Source organism: Lathyrus oleraceus, chromosome 6 (assembly GCF_024323335.1).
Source record: "Lathyrus oleraceus cultivar Zhongwan6 chromosome 6, CAAS_Psat_ZW6_1.0, whole genome shotgun sequence".
Classification (NCBI taxonomy): domain Eukaryota; kingdom Viridiplantae; phylum Streptophyta; class Magnoliopsida; order Fabales; family Fabaceae; genus Lathyrus; species Lathyrus oleraceus.
Genome location: NC_066584.1, coordinates 23166567 through 23191763, shown reverse-complemented (window position 1 = coordinate 23191763; position 25197 = coordinate 23166567). Strand labels below are relative to the sequence as shown.

Here is a 25197-nt window from a genome sequence, read left to right as displayed (position 1 = left end):
GACTAGCTAACACAGGATTTATTGAATGTCAAACTGGATGTTGTGACATTCATACCTGTCAACAGATACTAAGGAATAGAACAACAGGTGTTCTGTTAGAACTTAGTATTTATTTCCAGTCTGGTTATCAAGGAAAGACCAGACCTGGCATAAGGCCTACTGACTGAATATCAAACTGGATGTTATGACATTCATCATTGACAGCAGCTACTGAACATTAGACAGAGTGGTGTTCTGCTATAATTCAGCATATAACTTAGTTTGTTCTTCAAGAGAATAACAAAACTAACTTAAGGCCAAATGTGTAAATGTTAAGTTGGACACTTTGACATTTATTAATGTAAGCTGTCACTGTAGTATGGTCATTTTGATCATGTACAGGTCAACAAAATTGTACAGTCTGTTTTCTGGAAAAACAGACTCAGCATATGGACCTTGATGTCAAGCTGAATGTCGTGACATTCATGCCTGACAGCATATGCTATATTGTAGGTTGTTCAGTTTTCTGTTTCAGCTTTTTCTCAGGCTATTCTTCAGGAAGTCAACAGCTTAGAGAAAAACCAGGAAATCAACAACCAAGCTACATTCAATGAACCTAACAAATAGCCTATTTGTTAGTAACCTAAATGTTGAATTTATGGGAACTCGCGTGACCTTAAATTCAGGAGAATACAGGTGCAAAAGCCCAGGGTACTGCAATATAAAAAGGAAGGCGTTCCTTCATTCAGTTTCAGGGATTTTGAGGCGTGAAGATTTTGTGTGTCCATCATACTTCACTGCTGTATTTTTGTGAGTCTTGTATTAGACGTATCTTGTAAGCCAAGTCATTATCAAGTAGATGATAGCTTTGGCATAGGGTGTTCATTGAGTTGTAAGTGTTGTGTCACTCAAAGCTTTTAAGCGTGAGTGCTGTGTATCTTGATTAAAGCTGTGAAGCACAATCAAGAGTTGTTTGAAGTGTGACTTCAACTTGTCTTTAATATTGTTTAAAGATAGTAATCACTGAGGTGATTGAGGGGGAGTGAGTAGGAACTCTGATCTTAGGTTAAGATTGAAATTGCATTGGGTAGGGATTAAGTGATAAGTTGTAAACGGGTGAGTTTAGCTTTGAATTGATACTACTAATAGTGGATTTCCTCCCTGGCTTGGTAGCCCCCAGATGTAGGTCATGTTGGACTGAACTGGGTGAACAATTACTTGTGTTATTTACTGCATTTACTGTTAAGTTCTGCATAATCCCTGTCTGTGCAGAATTGGATGTCATAACAACCAGTGTGACATCCAAAGTCTGATAACTAGAATTTCAATTGGCATCAGAGCAGGCACCCTGCCTGTGATTTTCTGGGTGAGATCTAGGGAAGTTACTTTCTAGTACCATGGACAAGGATTTAGGACACTCAAACAAACCACCCATGTTGGATGGCTCTAATTATGATGACTGGAAGCCTCGTATGATAGCCTTCTTAAGGTCTCTAGACAACAAAGTCTGGAGAGCTGTCAACAAAGGATGGGAACATCCAATGAGGACAGGTGAAGATGGAGTCAGTGTGCAGATTCCTGAAGAAGAGTGGGACAAGGAGCAAGAGGCATTAGCTCTTGGAAATTCCAAGGCCTTGAATGCATTGTTCAATGGAATCAGCAAGAACATCTTCAGGCTGGTACACCACTGTGAACTAGCTAAGGAAGTTTGGGATACCCTCAAGGTAACTCATGAAGGTACCTCCAAGGTGAAGATGTCCAAACTTCAGATGCTGACCACCAAGTTTGAAAATCTGAGGATGAAAGAGGATGAGACTATTCATGACTTTCACATGAATATTCTTGAAATTGCAAACACCTCTGGTGGACTAGGTGAGAAAATGGCTGAAGAGAAACTTGTAAGAAAGATTCTCAGGTCCTTGCCTAAGAGGTTTGCTATGAAGGTCACAGCCATAGAGGAGGCGCAGGACATCTGCAACATGAAGGTGGATGAGCTCATTGGTTCCCTCCAAACCTTTGAAATGGGCTTGGGTGAGTATGCTGAGAAGAAGAACAAAAGCATAGCTTTTGTATCTAATGCTGAAGAGGAGTCAGAAGCAGGATATACTGGAGGTGATGAAAGTATATCAGAAGTCTTAGCCATGCTTGGGAGACAGTTCAACAAGTTCGTGAAGAAGATTGATCAAAGAGGTAGACCCAATGTCAAGAACATCCCGTCTGACATTAAGAAAAGATCAACTTTTGATGAGAAGTTCAATCACGGCAAGGGAATCCAGTGTCATGGTTGTGAAGGGTATGGACACGTCAGAGCTGAATGCCCTACTTACCTCAAATTGCAAAATAAGGGGTTAGCTATCACATGGTCTGAAGGAGACTCTGAAAGTGAATCTGAAGGAGAATCTGCCAAACATGTCACTGCACTAACCAGTGTTTGTGCCTCTGAAGATGACTCAAGTGCAGATGAACTGACCTTTGATGAACTTGCTGCAGCCTATAAGAAGTTGTGTTCCACCAGTGCAGAAGTGCGTGCACAAGGAGAAAAGCAAAAGAAACTCATCAAGGAACTGGAAGATGAGAGACAGAAGCAACTGTCTGTCATAAAGGGTCTAAATGGTGAGATAACCCTGCTGACCTCCAAGCTGAATCAGATGACTAAATCCATCAGAATGATGAATAAGGGAACTGACACCTTGGAAGAGATTCTAAAGGTGGGACAGCAGTCTGGAACCAAATCTGGCCTTGGATTTGGGAAAAGATCCTCAACTGAACACAAACGCCCAAAGGCTAAAGTTCAGAAGTTCAAGCGGAAGTCAAAGCCAATGTCTCAACATCGAGGAACTAGGATGAATGATCATCAGAAGAGGAAATACCAGGAGTGGAGGTGTCACCACTGTGGTAGGCTTGGTCATATAAAAGCCTTCTGCTACTGGATTCATGGTTTCCCTAACCAAGCCTTGCATGTTAAGCCTAAGCATAAAACACATAAGCGCTATGTTCCCATTAAGAAGCAACAATGGTATGCTAGGATAGCACACACTGCTCTAAGGGCTTCTACCAGAGAAGACTGGTACTTTGACAGTGGATGCTCAAGACATATGACTGGTATGGAAAATCTACTGGTAGATATTCAACCTCACACTACCAGCTATGTGACCTTTGGTGATGGTGCCAAAGGAAAAATAAAAGGTGTGGGCAAACTGGACTGTTCTGGAGTGCCAAAACTGAATAATGTGCTGTTAGTAAGAGGACTAACTGCAAACCTCATCAGCATAAGTCAGCTGTGTGATCAAGGGTTTCATGTTCAATTTACTAAGGAGCTATGCATTGTGACAAATGGTGACAATCAGGAAGTTATGAGAGGAACCAGGTCCAAAGATAACTGCTACCTGTGGGAACCTGAAGTCTCTAACTTTTCCACAACATGCTCCTCAGCCAAGGAAGAACATGATGTGAAGCTGTGGCATAGACGTCTTGGACATCTCCACTTACGGGGAATGAAGAAGATTATATCCAAGGAAGCAGTCAGAGGAATTCCAAAGCTTCTGATTGATGAAGGAAGAGTCTGTGGAGAATGCCAGGTGGGCAAGCAAACCAAGATGTCACATCCGAAGCTGGGACATCCCACAACCTCCAGAGTTCTGGAACTGTTGCACATGGACCTAATGGGACCTATGCAGGTTGAAAGTCTTGGTGGGAAGAAATATGCATACGTGGTGGTGGATGACCATTCCAGATACACGTGGATAAGCTTCATCAGAGAGAAGTCAGATACATTTGAGGTCTTCAAAGACCTGTGCATAAGACTTCAAAGGGAAAAGGACAGTTGTGTGGTCCGAATTAGAAGTGATCATGGTACGGAGTTCAAGAATTCCAAGTTTGATGAGTTCTGCTCGTCTGAAGGAATAAGTCATGAGTTCTCCTCCCCTATAACTCCTCAGCAGAATGGAATAGTTGAAAGAAAAAATAGAACTATTCAAGAATCTGCCAGAGCAATGATTCATGCAAAGAAGCTCCCCATGCACTTCTGGGCTGAAGCAATGAATACCGCATGCTATGTTCACAACAGAGTCACCTTGAGAAAAGGAACCTCCTCCACTCTATATGAAATATGGAAAGGCAGAAAACCCACTGTGAAGTACTTTCATATCTTTGGAAGTAAATGCTACATTCTCACAGATCGTGAACAGAGAAGGAAGCTAGATCCCAAAAGTGATGAAGGTATATTTCTGGGATACTCCACTAACAGCAGAGCCTACAGAGTGTTCAACTACAGGACCAATGTCCTGATGGAATCCATAAATGTCATTGTGGACGATAAAGAGGAAGGAACCGATGTCATGGAGGATGTTGAAACATTCCTTGACAGTTCAACTGACAGTCCAGTCAAGTCTGAAGAAGTACAGGAACCTCCTCCTGAATGTGAAGTAGATGCAACCACCAAAGTGCCATCTATCAGAATTCAGAAAGACCACCCTAAGGATCTTATCATAGGGGATCCCACCAGTGGTGTAACTACCAGGTCAAGAGGAATAAACTCAAATTCCTGCTTTGTATCCAAGGTTGAACCAAAGAATGTGAAAGAAGCCCTGACTGATGAATACTGGATCACTGCCATGCAAGAGGAACTTGAGCAGTTCAAAAGGAATGAAGTCTGGGAGCTAGTTCCAAGACCTGAAGGGACCAACATCATTGGTACCAAGTGGATCTACAAAAACAAATCTGATGAGAAAGGAGTAATTACTAGGAATAAAGCAAGACTAGTAGCTCAAGGATACACTCAAGTTGAAGGGGTAGATTTTGATGAGACATTTGCTCCTGTGGCTAGGCTTGAGTCCATCAGATTGCTGTTGGGGGTAGCATGCATCCTGAAGTTTAAGCTATTCCAAATGGATGTGAAGAGTGCATTCTTGAATGGCTACCTGAATGAGGAAGTCTATGTGGAACAACCTAAAGGGTTCTGTGATCCTAACCAATCTGAACACGTATACAAGTTGAGGAAAGCCTTGTATGGGTTGAAACAAGCTCCTAGAGCATGGTATGAAAGGTTAACCGAATTTCTAACCTCAAATGGATACAGAAAGGGTGGCATAGATAAAACCTTGTTTGTGAAGGATGAAGAAGGCAAAATCATGATAGCTCAAATCTATGTTGATGATATAGTCTTTGGTGGAATGTCAGAACAAATGGTTCAAAAATTTGTTCAACAGATGCAGTCTGAGTTTGAAATGAGTCTAGTGGGAGAACTGACCTATTTCCTTGGAATTCAAGTAAACCAAATGGAGGACTCTATGTTTCTCTCCCAAAGCAAGTATGCCAAGAATATAGTTAAGAAGTTTGGTATGGATAATGCCAGGCACAAGAGGACTCCTGCTCCCACTCATCTAAAGTTGACCAAAGATGATGGAGGGCCTAGTGTGGATCAATGCTTGTATAGAAGCATGATAGGTAGTCTGCTGTACCTAACTGCAAGTAGACCTGCCATTTCTTATGCAGTTGGAGTGTGTGCCAGATATCAAGCAGAGCCTAAGGTGAGCCACTTGAATCAAGTCAAACGGATTCTCAAGTACATCAATGGGACCTGTGACTATGGGATGCTGTATTCACATGGGTCTGAGCCTGTCCTATCTGGGTACTGTGATGCTAACTGGGCTGGGAGTGCTGATGACAGAAAAAGCACATCAGGTGGATGCTTCTTCTTAGGAGACAACCTCATATCTTGGTTCAGCAAGAAGCAAAATTGTGTTTCTCTGTCCACTGCAGAGGCTGAATATATAGCTGCTGGAAGCAGTTGTTCCCAACTGGTTTGGATGAAACAGATGCTCACTGAGTACAATGTCACTCAAAATGTCATGACATTGTTCTGTGATAATCTCAGTGCCATCAATATCTCCAAGAATCCCATCCAACACAGCAGGACCAAGCATATTGACATTAGGCACCACTTCATCAGAGATCTGGTGGAAGACAAGGTGATCACTTTGGAACATGTAGTCACGGATCTTCAACTGGCTGACATATTTACAAAGGCTCTGGATGCTACTCAGTTTGAAAACTTAAGGAGAAAACTCGGAATATGTCTCTCTGAGACCTTATAGCAACCACTGATGCTTGGGATAAATTGTTTAATATCTCTGCCTATTAAACAATTTGTACTAGGCTATGATTGGTCACCAGATCATAGCTATGCTACCTGCAACAAGGGTGGATACAAGAGGGTAAGGAGACACCCTACTGTGAGAAGGCCAATGTATCTGCAGGAGTTCAAGGATGCTGTTCATGCAGGAGTGGTTCTGGATGTCAGAAACAACATCATGGCATCTGATATGGTGGTACCTACTGTAAAGCAAAAGTGGGTGATTACTTGATCGAAGCTGTGAAGCAAGATCAAGTGGATGGTAACTTGGTTGAAACTGTGGAGTAAAACCAAGTCTGTAACTCTGTCGTTATTCTCTGGTTATGTTGTTGGCTTTGGCAACATTTTTGACAAAAAGGGGGAGTAACCCCTGAACAAACAGAGTGGGTGTCTCTACAACAGACTCTCAGGACGACAGATTCCTCCCCTGCAGCAATTGTGTGTGAAGTTTTTATTTAACTTCCATGTGTGTGAGTGTGTTGCCACTCTGAGTGTATTAGCTAGTATTATTTCCTGCTAGGTATGTGTTTCCGCTGCTATGAACTCTGTTATGGGGATCAAAGTGTTTTAGCCAAAAATTTGCCAAAGGGGGAGTTTGTAGGTGTTTAATTGGCTGCATTATATGGTAAAACACTAAATGGTTACTAATGTCCTGACTGATGTCATGACATGTATGTGTGACCACATTGTAGTTACTGCAGGACTAGCTAACACAGGATTTATTGAATGTCAAACTGGATGTTGTGACATTCATACCTGTCAACAGATACTAAGGAATAGAACAACAGGTGTTCTGTTAGAACTTAGTATTTATTTCCAGTCTGGTTATCAAGGAAAGACCAGACCTGGCATAAGGCCTACTGACTGAATGTCAAACTGGATGTTATGACATTCATCATTGACAGCAGCTACTGAACATTAGACAGAGTGGTGTTCTGCTATAATTCAGCATATAACTTAGTTTGTTCTTCAAGAGAATAACAGAACTAACTTAAGGCCAAATGTGTAAATGTTAAGTTGGACACTTTGACATTTATTAATGTAAGTTGTCACTGTAGTATGGTCATTTTGATCATGTACAGGTCAGCAAAATTGTACAGTCTGTTTTCTGGAAAAACAGACTCAGCATATGGACCTTGATGTCAAGCTGAATGTCGTGACATTCATGCCTGACAGCATATGCTATATTGTAGGTTGTTCAGTTTTCTGTTTCAGCTTTTTCTCAGGCTATTCTTCAGGAAGTCAACAGCTTAGAGAAAAACCAGGAAATCAACAACCAAGCTACATTCAATGAACCTAACAAATAGCCTATTTGTTAGTAACCTAAATGTTGAATTTATGGGAACTCGCGTGACCTTAAATTCAGGAGAATACAGGTGCAAAAGCCCAGGGTACTGCAATATAAAAAGGAAGGCGTTCCTTCATTCAGTTTCAGGGATTTTGAGGCGTGAAGATTTTGTGTGTCCATCATACTTCACTGCTGTATTTTTGTGAGTCTTGTATTAGACGTATCTTGTAAGCCAAGTCATTATCAAGTAGATGATAGCTTTGGCATAGGGTGTTCATTGAGTTGTAAGTGTTGTGTCACTCAAAGCTTTTAAGCGTGAGTGCTGTGTATCTTGATTAAAGCTGTGAAGCACAATCAAGAGTTGTTTGAAGTGTGACTTCAACTTGTCTTTAATATTGTTTAAAGATAGTAATCACTGAGGTGATTGAGGGGGAGTGAGTAGGAACTCTGATCTTAGGTTAAGATTGAAATTGCATTGGGTAGGGATTAAGTGATAAGTTGTAAACGGGTGAGTTTAGCTTTGAATTGATACTACTAATAGTGGATTTCCTCCCTGGCTTGGTAGCCCCCAGATGTAGGTCATGTTGGACTGAACTGGGTGAACAATTACTTGTGTTATTTACTGCACTTACTGTTAAGTTCTGCATAATCCCTGTCTGTGCAGAATTGGATGTCATAACAACCAGTGTGACATCCAAAGTCTGATAACTAGAATTTCAAAAACTAAAAAAAACGGTGTAATATTTTATTTTAATTATTTCTTTAATTCATCCAATTCTTCTTGAGACATTCTATAAGGCACCATCGATACAGGTCTGGTGCCTGACACTAGATCAATAGAAAACTCAACTTCTCTCTCGGGCGGTAGATCAATAATATCTTCTGGAAATTCTTTCACCACGGGTAGATCAACCATTCATGTCTTACTTCCTATTTGTAAAGAAGCAAACACTTGGCTTCATCTTTCAATAATTCTCTCATATGACTGGCTGATATGAATATAGGATCTTTCTCTTCCACGAACTCAAGAAATAACATTGCCTTGGAATAACAATTGATATAGATACAGTTGAACTCTAGCCAGTTCATCTCCAAAATAACATCAAGTTGACTCAACAATAAGTAGACTAAGCTGATACCAAAGTCCCTACCAAATATTGTCAGAGGAGAATTCAAATCAACCGAATAATTAGTCACTGACCCATTAGCTAGAGTATCAACTATCATACCTCTACCCATAGGAGACACAATGAGAATTAATCTTTTCAGACAATAAACAGATATAAAAGAATGAGTAGCACTCGTATTAATGATAGTAATAAAAGAAATACCATTTATAAAGCATGTACCTCATATAAGATTATCAGACTTCGAGGCCTCTACACCACTGAGAGCAAAAAAATTTCCACCAGCTTTGACATTCTGCATATTCTTAGATTTTTAACAATTAATACTAATGTGACCAGCCCCTCCATAATTATAACAAACTACTCCAGCACTTTTACATTAATTAGCTTTTGATAAGTGCCAATTTATGGTGAATTTGTACATGAAAACTTGACACTTATTAACTTGTTTCATAAGATTATAGTAGCAAAACCTCAATTTTGATGTAAATATCTAGCTTTAATAGTTTATCATGTAAATAGTATGAAGTTTGCTTAATTGCACCCCTTTTGTAGGTATGCTTGCACGGAAGGAGCTTTGGTCATAAAAAGGCATAAAATTGGCTCAACATGCATTTTTGGGAGAAAATCACATCAGCAGGACCGTGCTAAGCACGCTCAAAACATCATTTTCCAGGGAGCTCCACGTTGAGCGCCATTTGTGCGGGTTGAGCACCATCTTGCCTAGGAATCCGTGTTGAGCGCCATTTGGCCGCGCTAAGCACATTTTATGGCGCTCAATACTAGATTAGTTGAATACTTATGAAAAAGGTTAATGAAACCCAATCTTGAGATGTTTTCTCTACTTGTTAGTTTCGTAGCATTTATTGTTGTTTTAGCTTGTTACAAATCGTGACTTTCTACAATCAAAACTCTTGTGAAACTTTCCTTAAAATCGTATTAACTGTTGAACAACAATGATATCACACTAATTCCTATTGAGACGATACAAAATACTTACCCCTCAAAAAGTGGTTTTTATCAGCCTTATGCCTAACTTTCCCATATTTATAACATGTCACCGCATTACACTCTAATGCACGATGACCAAGTACATCATATTTGAAGCACTTGATCGGATTAGCAACACCTCCCCCACTTTGACTTTTCCCATTATTATTATTCTGCTGAAATATTTTTTTACCCTTACCATCTGGAACAACATAAGGCTTTCCGAGATTCTGGTTACCATTCTTCGTATTAATAACATTTGTGTAATAGGCAGATCTTGCACGATTGTCCTTATCATAAATACGAAACTTGTTAACTAGCACTGGAAATTGGCGGATCTCCTAGTATCCGATAAACTGCTTAATCTCTGGGCAAAGTCCACTCTCAAACTTGATACATATGGATTCTTCAGCATTAACTCCATTGTAATATGGGTAGATTCTGATCATCTCTTCAAATTTGGCAGCACTATTTGCGACCCACATATTCCCCTATTTTAGATTCAGAAACTCAATCTCCTTTTATTACGGACATCTGCAGGAAAGTATTTCTCCATAAATGTAACTTTAAATACAACCTAAGTCATAATGGTACATGCAGCCTGAAACCTCTATCATGCATTATCCCACAAGTACCTTGCTTCCTTGGTTAATATATGAGTCCTATAAAGAACCTACTGAGCATCAATACAAGCCATAACCATGAATATCTTTTTAATTTCCTACAATCAAGTTCACACACCTTATGAATCATAACTCCCTTTAAAGGTCGGAGGACTATTCCTCTGGAATCTACTCAGCCCACGACCCTCACCATATTTAGCCTAATTGTTCTGTTAAGCCTGCAAAGCATGTTTTGTCTGCCCCATCACCTAAGCCATAGCTTATAGAGCCTCAACAATATCACAACCGTTTCTCCTAGTCATTCCTATGTATATCAACAAACAACTGTTAGAAGAAACATTGTATCGACAATGTTCAAACACTCGTCGCACACTAGGAAGTAACATAGTCAACAAAACCTAACCGGATGGACCGACCTGCTCTGATACCACTATGTAACCCCCTAAACCCCATAATTTATTTTTAATGAAAAATTCATGCATATGATGTTACTTCGTCAAATCTCTCATACATAAACATGCAACTAAATAATTCACAGTTGAAGATAAAATAAAAACATATAATAAGTCTAAATAAAACATTTCTGAAAACTCTATAAAAGAGAGTCACAACTCAATACATGAAAATACAAGCGCCCAAATCCCTGATGTTACATACCAGAGCATTTATTCGAATAAATGAAAAAAAAAATGCTAAGAGGGAGTCACAAACATCTCATAATCATCACAATCTATTACTCCTGCTAATTACCTGTATAACATTGCAAAAGGTCAATCCAACAAAATGAAGAAGGGGTGAGAATACACTTACAAATAATAACGGTGAAAATTAGCAATACGATGACAAATGAATATAACAATAATACTAGTACGCAAACACATACACAAATACAAGCACAAATATAATTCTCAACATATACAATGTTATTACGCACTAACTCCTCGCCTATATACATGTGGTACCAAGATTTTTTATGGATATTAGAGGTATGTTTTTGATTTATTCCACGATCTCTGATCCCTCACCTGAATCGACGATCCCCATCAAATAGATCTAAGACCCGCCTCTGGTCTCTCAAATAGACTAACGATCCCACCAAATGGATCTAAGGTCACCGAATAGACTGAAGTCCCACCTAACTCCAATATATATGCATGCATGAGAATGTTAGTAGTTAAACAATACAGTTCACCCAAACAAGTATAAATCATCCAAAGATATTTAAATAATTATCCACCAAAAATAGGTCTTGAGTATGAACCATATACCGTCAATAAAGGCCTCCAAAGAGAATCATTGTTTCAATGATATTTCAATTTAAAATTATCTCAATTTTATTACTCACAAAGTCATCCATTTTTCTCCTTCTATCATATTTTCAAACGAAAATTATAAAATTTTATTTTATTCAAAAATGAATTTAATCTGCTAAGAAGGTTGCAATCATTTCCAGTATTATACGAAAGTCCAAGAAGAGGCTTCATAACTTAAAAATGCTAAAAAGCAGGGTCGACCCTGTGCAAGTGCAGCATGTGCTGCAGCACAGGGCCCCAAATTTTAGAGGGCCCCAAATTTTAAAACTTTCAATTTTTTTCATAAATATTTATAAAAATAAATAAAATGTTATTAAAAAAACTCAATAATTGAAAGAAATGTTATGATAAAAACTCAATACATACAAAAATCAAGATTTTCATCAAAACTCAAAATAATTATAATTAAATTTATTTTTAATTAATACATAATTGTATTTTTGATATATATATATATATATATATATATATATATATATATATATATATATATATATATATATATTTTATTATTATTATTATTGTATTTTTAAAAAAAATTATGCCCATTTATGAAATTAGAACGGGGTCTCCGATATGATTGGGCCGACCCTGCCAAAAAGGATCGAAAATACTCAAAACTTCCCTAACTCGCCAGATCGCCGCCGCCGTCTGCTGCACCACATCGTCCGCCTAATTTTCAGATTTCTGATTTTTCAAATTTTCTTGATTTTATTTTTATTTTTGATTTTCGACTTTTCTCGATTTTTCTCGATTTGTTGACTTTTTCCAATTTTCGACTTTTCTCTAACCAAAAATCAAATTTGTTTTGGAAAACAAAACGTGATTTTTAAGAAAACGTGATTCCAACTTTTGGTATTAAAATTTTTTTTCCCTATAATCATCAACAATTTATAGCAATATTAACATCAATTTCAGTGTATAGTGACCAAAAGAGATTTTTGTCAAATCTCATTTGGTCGCCCAAATTACATATCGATATACTTACAGGGTTAAACCAACAAAAAAACACTTGGCGCTGATGAAAGGGTAAGGAAACTCTTATCATCCTGCTACCTAATAGTAAGTAATTCTCTCTCCATTCCCAAAGCTCTCCTCTTCATCTCTCAGATATGTCACTTCTCATATATTTGAGATTTTCTATCATGACTTAGCTCCCACCTTCATTTTAATATTTATAGTTCTAATTAATCTTATTTTAATATTTTACCCCCTTCTTACTCCCACCCCTAAATGTTAACGTTAACATTTCTAACGTTAAAATATGTTCTTCTTTTATTACTAATAAAATAATTTTAATTAAATAATTATTTTAAAATATTCCAATTAAATAAATATTTCTATTTGAAGCTATGCAAAAAATACTTGAGCACATCACACACTCAAAGATACAACAGAGTCGCCATCGAACTTTATTTATTCATGAAGGAAAGGAAAAATATCGATAAAACCCGGGGGAAGAGAAAATGGGTAAGAAATTCGATTATGCAAGGGGAAGATATTAACCCCCCTCACATCTGTTGTACTCAACGGGAACCGTTTTGATTATTCTATGCTCAAATGGGTGTTACTATCTAAAGGTTACTTGCAAATGATAAGGGCAAAAAAGAAAAGAATAATTAGGGTGCTCACTGAGGATTGGAGGCCTCGTGGCTATGTATCCTTATAGTGCAATAAGGAAATCAGAAATCCATAGCTAATGGAGCTAAACCGACAAAGAAAGGAAGACTTGATAAAATTGGTGTTTAAACCTGACAAGAGACATGACTGGTGTTTGAACCAAAGAGAAAAGGGGAAAGATATGAAGTTGGTTGAAGTGAAAAAGTGGTGTAAAGTGGTAGGGAACTGACTGATATGGGAAAATGGTGTTTGAACCGGATAATGGTGTTTAAATCGAAAAGAAACTTGAAGTGGTGTTTAAACCAAATAAGTGTTGGAGTGTGATGGCAACTTGGTTGATGTGGTGTTTAAACCAAAAGGTAAATTGGTTATGGTGTTTAAACCAAGGGGTAACTATATTTTAGTGTTTAAACCAAATGAGGTTTATGCCAATGCAATGGTAATGGAGCCCAACCAAAGCAATGGTAATGGTGTTTAAACCAGGAATGATGTTTAAACCTGAAAAATGGTGTTTAAACCAAAGGATGATGTTTAAACCTGAAAAGTGGTGTTTAAATCAAACAGTCAGTGTTTAAACCGGAAAGGTGGCAAAATGGTGTTTAAACCAAATGGAAAAGACAATGATGATGTTTAAACCAATAAAAGATACAAGTGTGGTGTTTAAACCAATAAAAGATACAAGAGTGTTGTTTAAACCGAAAAAATGGTGTTTAAATCGAAAGGGTAATAGGAATGGTGTTTAAACCAGATATAAATAAAAAAGAGAAAGCGGTGTTTAAATCGAAAAGTGGTATTTAAACTAAAGAAACACAAAAGTAGACTAGATGAGCAATGTTGCTTGTTTTAGTGTTGAGTAGTTAATGTACTTTCCTGAAGAAGACTTGTTAGTTACTGGATTCGAATCGCACTAAAGTCTATGAATATAGGTGAATACTCTGAGAAACTGGTTCATTCGTCCCATACCTAAAGATATTCAGAATGAGGATAAAAATGTCCCCTTTCACCTTTTCTCTACTGCTTAAGGCTCGTGTCATATAATCCTTATCATAACTGACAACTTGCTGAAGAAGATTCTTGCTTGTGGATCTTGATGATGCAATGTTGCTTCTGAAGAAAGAGACTTGGCAATAATTTGATTCAAATAGTACTAAAGTCTATGAATAGAGGTGAATACTCTGAGAAATTGGGTCATTCATCCCGTACCCAAAGATATTCAGAATGAGGATATGAATGCCCCCTCTCACCCCTTATCTACTGCTTAAGGCTCGTGTCGTGTAATCCTCATCATAACTGACAAGTTACTGAAGAATATTCCTGCTTGTGGATCTTGATGATGTAGTGTTGCTTGTGAAGAAAGAGACTTGACAATCATTTGATTCGAATAATACTAAAGTCTATGAATAGAGGTGAATACTCTGAGAAACTGGGTCATTCCTCCCGTACCCAAAGATATTCAAAATGAGGATATGAATGCTAACTCTCACCCCTTCTCTACTACTTAAGGCTCATGGGTCACAATTCAAAATGTGATTGATAAGTGTTGATATTAGCCCTTTGTTGTGTGTTGAACATTGCTCCAGTCTTTAAAGTTTGAGTGTGTCTTGTACTGAAAATGAACTAGAGGGATAGACAAAGATGCAATCCTATCAAATGACCAAAAATCACTTGACTTGATAGGGATTCAAATAGAAGTGAAATGATAGACTAACCAAAAATTTATTTTGGTTAATTCATCAGGGCATGTTATAAGGATGTGAGCATGTGAATGGTGTGGAGTTTCTAGAACCTAAGGACAAAAGAGTCAACATGCAATGTGGATCAATTTCTAAAATCCTAAGTTGCAAATTAACATCAAAACCTAATTAAATTCTAATTAAATACTAATTAGATATACATTTATATGATCAAAAGAATTAAAAACAAACTAAACAAATTAAGTATTAATTTCTACAAATCAATTGCATGCAAAAAAAAATGTGCAAATCAAATCAAATTCTATTAACAATCATTTTAATTTTTTTTTAAAAAGAATGAAAATAACACAAAATAACAAAACAAAGTAGGCAAGGGGTGCATGGAGCAGGTCCGGGGTGCAGGGATGAAAGGACTAATTCACTTGAGACAAAAAAAAAGAGGGATTATGATTGAAAATTCAAAGGATCAGCGCACCAACCATTCAAACACACCTCCTCCGTCTCCGCCGCGCCGGAAATCTCCTCAGGCGGAGGCGGAGATCATATCATAAATCTGGTTACATAATCAGAATCGTGATTCCAACCTCAACCTTAAAATCAACTCAATTCCATCCAACTTCCAAACATCACTTCAGAAATCAGAATCAGAGTGAAGAACCCTAGGATTTATACTCAAAATTACATGACGGTTGTTTATGGATTCGAACTGAGTTTAGGGCTAATGATCCCCATGGTGTAAGTGACCCAGTGGTGAAGAGATTGAGAAGAAATGAGAAGAAGAAGAATACATCTAAAGTGGAGGTTCGCTCCGGCGAGTCATTGCAGTGAGGAAGAAGCTTGCAGCGAGGGAATCACTTGAAATCATGTATGTCCTTGCTCCCATCTTCTTCTTCTTTCTTCTATTTCTCCTCTTCTTCTTACACCTTCTGAATTTTTCATGTGAGTGAGATCCGAGAAATTGCAGAGAAAGAGGATTCTGAGTGTTGCTCTGAAATTTGTGAGAGTATGAGAGTGTTAAGATTATGAGATTTGTGAGAGTGAGTGAAAACGCGTACTGAATTGTGGTTGATGGTGGCTATTTATGGAGGTTGGATTTAACAGAGTTTGATTTATGTTAAATCATGATGGTGAGAGTTGGTTAGAGATCTCATCTGTTAGTTGACTCTGTTAGGAAAGTTAGTTAGTTAGTGAAGTAGATTTGATTTTGTGAGTTATCATAACTGTTATGAACTGTTAGTTATTGATTGGGTTAGTTGGGTAAAAAAAGTCAGCTGTTAAATGTTGGGTTAGTAGAGTGAAGAGTTGTTAATTGAAACAATCAGTTAGTGAAAAATCAACTGTTAGGTTTCATTAGTTGGAATGTTATTTGGTGGTGATGATGTATGAATACTGATGCAGTTAGATGGTTTATTAGGCCTGAAACTGATGCCCTGTTGCAGGTTTTTTGGTTGGTGTAAGTGGATACATTTTCAACTTTCTATCATGGCCTGCTTTGTGTTCATCTGTTAATTGCTTATTCAGTTTGTTATGCAATGTAAGAATTATGTTAGTTTAGCTAAAACTGTATGGAGTTGTTATATGGTATGATGATGCAAGGCAAAATGGTTGGCATGGAAATGATATGCATCCTGTTGCAATGTCACAAACAGGTCTACCATGCATGTACATGGACTGTATAATGATGCAATGTTGGATGATGCAGGTCTGCTTATGATACCATGTGATTTTGAGGTTTGCAGGGCAATGATATGAAGTTGTTTGCAATGTATGTTGCAGGCCTGTCATGCATGTTTGGGAATTTATTCAAAACTTTGCTTGATGCACGATAAAATATTTTTGTTGGAGGAATATTGGTAACTTATTCAAAATTTTATGGCTTGTTCATGTGTTTGGTTGATTTTGTTTATGATGAATGAATGTGAATGCATTGCCTAATTGCTTTGTATGCTTTATGTTACATGTTGGATGATGTATTGTGTATGCTTGTTGGGACAAATGTTGAATTAAGTATGTTTGAATATTGCCTAAAATCATGAATGTGTAATGTTTGTTTATTGATTTATTGGATTCTATGGCATGTTGTGATTCTATGGCATGTTGTGAATGCAGGGCTGCTGGCTTGGTCATTGTTTCAAGGCAAGGTTTCAAGGCATGGCACTTGATTGCGAACACAAGGCTTGGTGCAAAATATGGTAACTTGTTCATGAAGAAATTTGGCCATGGAATCAAATGGGAAGATAGGAAGAATATGGACTTCAAGTAGAGATTAAGGTTAGGTCTTTAGGATAGGTCATTTGATTTTTTTTCAACCGGTTGACCAAAAAGTTAATAGTTGACCAAAAGTCAATTATAGGTCAACTTTGTATTTTTTTTTGCCTTTTTCTTGTATGGACAATGTAAATGACAATTGAATGAATGGACAAGTTTTTGAATGGAAATGGTCTTTTGGACTCAAATGAAATAATGCCTTACTTTTCAAGTTATGTTTTTCCTCCAAAAGTCCATGTTTGAAAACTCTTGAAATCATGCTAATCTATGTACTTAGGAAACCATGAATGCAATACGATCTTGAGGTCAAGGGATATTTAAGACATCTTGAATCAATGAACTTTAATGCAAGCTTGAATCATGACACATTAATGAAACATGAGATCATAGGCTAGTGATGCACTAATGAGACCATGAAAAAATGAATGAAAATGTGAATGTAATAAGACTTTGGATCAAATGGATCATGAGACCATGAAATCATTTACCATGAATGCAACAAGGCCTTGGACCAAAGAAACATCAAGCATATAACAAACCATGACCCACAGATTAACAAGAATGACATGATGCAAATCACAATGATCAGATGCCCTAAACTATGAATTAGGGTTGTAGTTAGGTCAAGATCAAGATACAATTAAAAATCAAGGACCTAAGACCAAAGATCAAGGCTTCAACACAAGTGGTTCACCAAATACATGAACCAAAATTAGGGTTTACAATACCCTAATGCAAGTCACATGATTCATGATCCTCAAATATCAAGAAACTATGGTTTAGGGTTGAGTGAACACCATGATGCAATCTCCAAGGTCTCAAGCACCTATAATTAGGGTTTAGTACCTTGGTCCATATGATGAGCTTTCCTCAATGACTGTACAATCTATAGGGCTTGATTCTCAAGCAAACTCTAGTTCTTGTTAGGTATAAGCAACCACAAACTTTGAATATATGATGATTGTTTGAAAGTGATAATGTGAATGAATGATGCAGATGTATTTGACCATGAATGAGTGTAGATGAATCTCAAGCTAAAGGTCAGGTGACAAGTGAAAAGGCGAGGGTAAATTTTGGGGTATGATACCATTAAATAAATATTTAACTAAAGCATTATAATTAATTTCTAAAACTCTAATTATTTCTATTACTAATAAATATCTTTAAATTAACTAATTATGACCAATAATTCAAATAACTCTAATTTTTAAACCTCACGCTCTCAACACAACTATTTCAGTAATTATTAAATTACTAAAATATCCTTATAACACCCATATCACCAAAAATAATATCATCAATCAAAATAAATCATACAACATGCAAATTCAAATATCCTAATATTTAATTAAAATATTAAAATAAATTATGGATGTTACATTAAAGCTTCCACTAAAAATATGTGACTTGTTTAGGGATGAGGTGGATTCTTGTATATTGATGAATATGAGCTCATATCGACACCGATACACTTGGAGAGTGTTGAATTGTAATTCCTTGTGTCGAAGCAGGTTGCTCGACAGAGCAAGGAAGTGTTGAACCACCTAGTGTGTTGAGTTGTGTGTCGAAGTGTCGAAGCATGTTGCTTCACACAGAATTTTGACTTAGACCTATTTTAGTAGTGTTAGCTATTTTGGGCTTTTATAGTTTTGAGTTTTGCTTTGAGGTCCAAGTTAACCTAAATCTATAAATAGAGGGAGTAAATCTTATTTTTGTAATGAAGTGAATAAAGTATTCATAACATTGTACTCACAGTATTTTGCAGTTGCAAAGTGAATCAGAAGTTTTCCACAGTTTGTGGAGAGAGAGAAACTCTACAAAATTTTATTACTCTTCTCCTTCATCGTCCTTTACTTTTTTTCTCCATTGTTCTTTTCTTTTATTGTCATTGTGTGGGTAATAACAATCTTGTTCATCAAGATTGATTGAAATTCTCCATAGATTTTGGGGGATTTCCAGCATCTTGTATCAAGAGCTCCGGATAATCGATTTGTGGGAAAAAAATCACCATGGCAACGAATCATCCAAACGGACATTTTTCAGCAAATCTTCCGATTCTCAAGAACAACAATTATGAGAATTGGTGCAAGCAGATAAATGTTGTGTTATGTTATCAAGATCTTTGGGATCTTGTGAAGGAAGGAGTAACAACGCTTGCAGAAGCCGCGACAGATCAAGAAAAGGCTGCACATAAAGAATTGAAGAAGAAAGATCATAAAGCTCTCTTTATAATCCATCAATGTGTTGATGTAGATAACTTTGAAAAGGTTAGTGATGTAGAGTCATCGAAAGAAGCATGGGAAATTCTGGAGAAATAGATGGAAGACAATGAAAGCATAACTGATTTCTTCACCAAGGTTACGAAACTGGTGAATTAAATCAAGGTATGTGGAGAAGTGTTGACATCAAGATCTGTTGTTGGAAAGATCTTGAGGTCGTTGGCTCCAAAGTTTGACCACGTGGTAGTAGCCATAGAAGAGTCGAAAGATTTGTCAAAATTGACAAAGGAAAAGCTTCAATGGACGCTTGAATCTCATGAACAAAGAATGGTTGGAAGAGTTGCAGGAAAGTCGGAGAGTGATATGGCTTTGCATGCTCAATCAGCGAAAGAAAGAAAAGGCAAAGGAAGTTGGAATGGCAACAAAGGCATAAGAGGCTACAACAATTCGACTGGTCGAAATCAGCAAGAAGGAAACTGGTCGAATCAGAGAAAACCCTAGAACCAAGGCAACCAAAGAGATGGTGTTGCAGGTAGAGGAAAAGGTGGTGGTCAAAAGGCAGACAAGAGTCACATTTAGTGTTACAATTGTCAAAGGTATGGTCACTATTCTAGTGATTGTCCAGAAAAGCAGAAGAATCAAGAAACTTATGCAAAGCTGGCGAAACATGAAGAAGAAGAGACGTTGTTGATGGTTACAACAAGAGAATAAGAGAGATTCAAGGACCAGTGGTACTTGGATTCAGGATACTCATCACACATGTCTGGAAGAAAAGATTGGTTTGTCAACATAAAACCCTCAATGAAGAACATGGTGAAATTTGCAAATGACAACACCCTAGCAGCTGAAGGTGTTGGTGATGTTCTGATTATGAGGAAAGATGGAAAGAGGTCGGTAATTTCAAATGTGTTGTACATACCAGGCATGAAGAGTAATTTGCTCAGCATAAGGCAGTTGGTCAAAAAGAACTACAAGGTGTCGATCGAAGACAAGATGATGAGAGTTCTCAACTCAAATGGAAGGTTGATCTTGAAGCCTCCAATGTCTGAGAATAGAACCTTCAAGATTGAGCTTAATATGATGGAGCATAAGTGCCTTGCAACAGCAGCCAGCAAAGATGAATGGATATGGCATTACAGACTTGGTCATCTCAATTTCAAAGACATCAGAGATTTGAAGAGAAGAAATATGGTTTCAGGATTACCAGAAATCGATATTCCAAACGAAGTGTGTGAAGAACGTGTGCAGGCAAAGCAGCATAAGAACAACTTCAGTAAGGATGCAGGAAGCAGGCCGAAGCCAATTCTTGAAGTCATATACTATGATGTATGTGGTCCTCTCCAGGTGGATTCGATTGGAGATAACAAATACTTTGTTACATTCATAGATGATTTTAGTCAAAAATTGTGGTCTTACCTGATCCAGAAGAAAAGTGAAGTGATTGAGGCATTTTTCAAGTTTAAATCTATGGTCGAAAGACAGAGCGGTCAAAAGATCAAGATTTTGAGAACTGATGGTGGTGGAGAATATGTATCGAAAGACTTCGATGCATTATGTATGAAAGAAGGGACTGTGCTTGAGGTGGGGCCACCCTACACTCCACAACAGAATGGAGTCGCAGAGAGGAAGAATAGAACCATTATGAATATGGTTAGTAGTATGTTGAAAGGCAAGCATCTACCCAAAGAATTATGGGGAGAAGCTGTGTCGACTGCGACATATATCCTTAACAGATGTCCGGCGAAGAAGCTAGAAGGAATCACACCAGAAGAATGTTGGTCTGGTGTCAAGCCTAGCTTGAGTCATCTGAAGGTGTTTGGATCTATAGCACATAGACATGTGCCAGGTCAGTTGAGAAGAAAACTTGATGAAAAGTCAAGTCAGATGATCCTGATAGGATATTATTCGATTGGAGGATACAAGTTGTTCGATCCAGTGAATAAGAAAGTGGTGATCAACAAGGACGTGATCATAGATGAGCTTAGAGAATGGGATTGGACTGAGAATGCAAGATTGCAACCCAACTTCGACTCCAGCTGAGCTCAGATTACAATTGTCGAAAGATTCAGATTCAGATAATGCCGATCCAACCCAATACAAAAGACTTATTGGGTCACTTCGATACCTTTGTCATACAAGACCTGACTTAGCATACAATGTAGGTATGTTGAGTAGGTTCATGCAGAAGCCAAAGGTATCATCTAGCAGCAGCAAAGAGGATACTAAGGTATCTAAAAGAAACTATCGACTATGACATTTTGTTTCCTGAAGGAAAATAATGCAAATTAGTGGGATACACCGACTCAAGTTAGTGTATTGATGCTAAGGATCGAAGATCCACAATTGGCTATGTATTTATGCTAGGTGGTGCACCAGTTGCTTGGAGTTCGAGAAAAGAGTCAGTAGTGGCATTATCATCGTGCGGAGTAGAATACATAATTGCTTCTCTTTGTGCATGTCAAGATACATGGATGGTGAATCTGGTCGAAGAGATGACAACAAAGAGTCATGGAGCAATTATCATGAAGATTGACAACATGTCAGCTATCAATCTGGCAAAGAATCCGATAGCACATGGTTGAAGCAAGCACATCGAAATGAGGTTCCATTATCTTCGAGAGCAGATAGCAGATGGGAAGATGAATGTGGAACACTGCATAACTGAGAATTAGATTGCAGACATCAGACGAAGGGAGTGCAGGTTGAAGTGTTCAGAAGACTAAGAGCTATGATGAATGTAGATAGCTTAGACACAATAAATTAGGTGGTGTGTTGAATTGTAATTCCTTGTGTCGAAGCAGGTTGCTCGACAGAGTAAGGAAGTGTCGAACCACCTAGTGTGTTGAGTTTTGTGTCGAAGTGTCAAAGCATGTTGCTTCACACAGAATTTTGACTTAGGCATATTTTAGTAGTGTTAGCTGATTTGGGCTTTTATAGTTTTGAGCTTTGGTTTGAGGTCCAAGTTAACCTAAATCTATAAATAGAGGGAGCAACCCTTATTTTTGTAATGAAGTGAATAGAGTATTCATAATATTGTATTCACAGTATTTTACAGTTGCAAAGTGAATCAGAAGTTTTCCACAGTTTGTGGACAAAGAGAAACTCTGCAGAATTTTATTACTCTTCTCTTTCATCGTTCTTTACTTTCTTTCTCCATTGTTCTTTTTTATTGTCATTGTGTGGGTAATAACAATCTTGTTCATTAAGATTGATTGAAATTCTCCATAGATTTTCAGAGATTTCCAACAGAGAGGACCCATCTATCAAGGATGAGTTTAAAATTTATGAAAGACTCAATAGAGTCTTGTGCAATGATTTTTGGAGGATCTAATTTCTAAATGTGTATATCAAGGTTTTAACTAGAATGGAGTTCTCAGATCATCATCCATTTCTCATTTCACTAAAAGAGGAAGAGATATGCATAAGCAATAGGAGATTCCATTTTGAGAATGTGTGGCTGTTGGAGGATAATTATGAAGGGTGGATTAAAGAGGCGTGGAAGGAGGATTGCACTATTAAATTGAATCTAGAGCAATTCAAATCTTAGATTGTATCTTGGAAGAAACTGATGCTTAGAAGAAAAAGGAGTTTTTAGGAAGAATTAAAGGTATTCAGAGAGCCATTCATGAAGGCAGAGATTACGAGGGCCTTAATAAACTAAAGAATAAGTTACAACAAGACATGTCGAAGATTCTTCACAAAGAGGAACTTCTTTAGCTCCAAAGTTCTAGGGTAAAATAGGTAGTTAATGGCGATAGAAACACGTGCTATTATCACATTTAAGTTGTTCAATGACACAGGAAGAATACAATTACGATGATTAAAAATGGCAGAGGAGTTTGGATTGAGGACCCAAGACATTTTCAAAGTTTGTTTAAATCATTCTACATTAACTTGTATACTACTGATATTAAGATAAGTAAAAGGAAACCTGCTTGATTCTCTTTTCCTAAATTAAGCTCGTATGATTGTAACAAGCTGCAAGAAGATCTTAGTTTCACTGAAATCAAGCGGGCCATCTTCAAAATGGCTCCTTAGAAAGATCCAGGTCCATACGATTTCCCTACTAGTTTTTCGAGAAGTCGTGGACTACTATTTGTGATAATATGTGCAAAGACATCATCAGAATATGGAACAAATTTGAGAAGATTAAGGAATTGAATCAAACTGAGATTTACCTAATCCCAAAAGTGTCAAATCCAACAGGTGCGCAACAATTAAGACTTATCTCCCTCTCTAGTACCATTTATAAGGTACCGAGCAAAGTTATTGTGAATAAATTGAAATATTTGATAAACGGAGTCATTGGTCCCTATTAAATGGGTTTTATCCCAAGGATAAATATTTAAGAGAACATTGTAGTCTCCCAGGAGATGATGCACAACATGAATATAATCAAAGGTAGGCATTGTTTCTTTGTGGTGAAGGTGGATTTAGCTATGGCATATGATAAACTTTGTTTGAGTTTTGTGCGTAAAGTGTTATAGGAGATTGGATTTTCGGGGAAGTTAGTCCAGGTCATTATGGCTCCGATAAGCTCAACAAGTATGAGTATTATGTGGAATGGACAAGGCACCAACCTCTTCCAACCCAAAAAAAGGCTTAAGACATGGCAATCCTATGTCCCAGTATCTATTTATGTTATGTATGGATAAACTCTCACATATGATTTATGAAGCAGTGGACAGAGGTAAATGGGTTAGCATCAAATCAAGAAGAAGAGGCCCGGTCATATCTCACTTAATGTTTTGAGAAAGCAACTAGAAAGCAAATGGATTGTATGAATAATGTCCTCACCACTTTCTGCTAGAGATCAAGTTAACGAATTAACATTGTTCTAAAAAAACACTCATGTGTCAGTCAAGAGAAAGTTTCTACAGATGTCAGGTTTCAAGGAAACATATGAGTTAGGAAGAATACCTGGGTGTGCCTCTAACGGGTAATTTTCCCACAAAATGGAAAATGTTAAAGCCAAGCTCACAAACTGGAAATTCATGAACGGGGGAGACTATGCTTTGCGAGACTATGTTGCTGCTAAAACTATTTGGCTCTCTTTTGTTAGAGAAGCGTACTGGAATATTTTCTTTGATGCAGGTTTGCAAGATTGGATAAAGATAAGCTTGGAGACCAATCTTGGCTACAGACCTGAAAAAAATTCAATAGTTTCTTCTATCTCAAATCTCATTTTAATATGGTGCTTCTTAATCTTTTTATTTTCTTTTATTATAATTAATTGTCATTAATTTTTCTTCATTTTCTCCTTAAAATACAAATAAAAAAAATACAAATTCAAATAAGATCGGATTCTTGCCTTTATTCTTCAATCAAGAAAAAAATCATTTATATTTTTACTATTATGCAAAATAAGAATTCATGATATTGATTTTGTAAACAAGAACAAATGACTTTTTCTTCGTATCTCCAACACCTTCTTTTTTCTTTTCGAGTATCAGCTCCACTTTGCATGGAGGAGGCTAAATAGAAAACAAATGTTGGCGTATGAATTAGGTCAGAAAAATCTGTGTTTGCGCTCCTTTTTCTACTTCTTCTGAATTATAGTACTTCAGAGCATCACCATTAAATCTATTAAATTTTGCATTTTTTACAAAGTATTTTAGAAAATTAGTATTTTTTATAATTATTTTAGATTAAATAAAAAAATAGTGACATATAAAAAAGAATGACACAACGGTGTCCACGTCAGTTCAAGTTTGCCAACTATTTTAAAATACATGATTTTTAAGTAAAAAAACTCTGATTTTCAAAAATATTAAAAACCCAGTTTAAAGTCCATTTCTTTTTTACTTTTTTGTTTGTTAATGCAAATCACTTATGAAAAGGTATAACATGATCTATTGTAATGTTTACGGATTCCCATAGTTTTTTATAAATTAATATAATTCCCTAATGGGAAATTAACTTTTAATAGAAGAATTAACTAAT

At 37.1% G+C, this 25197-nt stretch overlaps 1 long non-coding RNA gene across 2 annotated transcripts; it reads right to left on the bottom strand.

The window, feature by feature from the left end:
- Positions 1–10705: 10705 nt before the first annotated feature.
- LOC127093887 (uncharacterized) lies at positions 10706–24678 on the bottom strand. 2 transcript variants are annotated; one of them, XR_007792606.1, is made up of 3 exons: positions 24175–24440; positions 11166–11275; positions 10706–10890 (listed from the first exon to the last, which is right to left on the bottom strand). It is a non-coding gene; the product is annotated as an uncharacterized LOC127093887 (long non-coding RNA). The 2 variants fall into 2 exon arrangements; XR_007792605.1 differs by lacking the exon at positions 11166–11275 and having other exon boundaries at positions 24175–24678.
- Between the last annotated feature and the right edge of the window lie 519 nt (positions 24679–25197).